General features: G+C 42.0%; 1 pseudogene; it reads left to right on the top strand.

Moving 5' to 3' along the window:
• Positions 1 to 224: 224 nt before the first annotated feature.
• The window catches only part of LOC106778777, a 6,204-nt pseudogene continuing 5,625 nt past the window's right edge, over positions 225 to 803 (top strand).

Raw genomic sequence — 803 nt, 5'->3', positions numbered from 1 at the left:
GTCTTGTCACTGCAATTGATTAACAATTGATTTTCTAGGGTTGTTGTAGTGTGTCTTGATTTCTTTTTATTTGTAGATGTATTACTTGAACTCTTTGATTGCAGAGACATGGCAGCTAGATTTGCACCTCATGACCCTACTATCCCAGAACCAGGGTCGTGATTGATGGCGNGACAAGAGTACTGTATTACTGGAATCCTNTGACTAANTTTGAAAGAACTGCCATGCAAAGACCAAACAGGGCATCATCATCCTTGTCTGAGGATGAAACAAACTTGCCACCTATATTAGTAAGTCACACAATACATGCTTCCACAGTGCAGGCTGGTGGGATGGCGCCTCAGCAAGGACAACAGTTAATGCAAGGCCAANCTTTTCAACTGCAAGTGGTTCACCAGCGTAGACAATCANCACAGCAGCGACCGAATTTCCAATTGAACCTATCTCAGCAACAACATCAACANAGTCATTTCCATATGAGACAAACCATTGAGAGGGTTCAATCTGGACAACAAATTGGACAGCGAAGGATGCAGCANCTAGGACAGCATGTTGAGGAAAGAATGTCTGGGATAAATCAGAATCAGACTAACATGCATGATCTTTGGCTGATAGTTAGTGATGTGAGGTTTTCATCCCCTCTGAATTTTATGTGTATGTAGTTTCCAATGTTGTTTGTGGTAAAACATATTATTAGGTTTTCTTGTTTAGTTACGACGCACTGGAAGTTAGTGACGTACGCACTGGAAGTTAGTGACGTACGCACTGGAAGTTAGTTACGACGCACTGGAAGTTAGTGACGT

The sequence above is a fragment of the Vigna radiata genome, chromosome 2 (assembly GCF_000741045.1).
Source record: "Vigna radiata var. radiata cultivar VC1973A chromosome 2, Vradiata_ver6, whole genome shotgun sequence".
Lineage (NCBI taxonomy): Eukaryota > Viridiplantae > Streptophyta > Magnoliopsida > Fabales > Fabaceae > Vigna > Vigna radiata.
The sequence above is the reverse complement of the archived record's forward strand: the minus strand, read 5'-3'. Positions and strand labels throughout refer to the sequence as shown.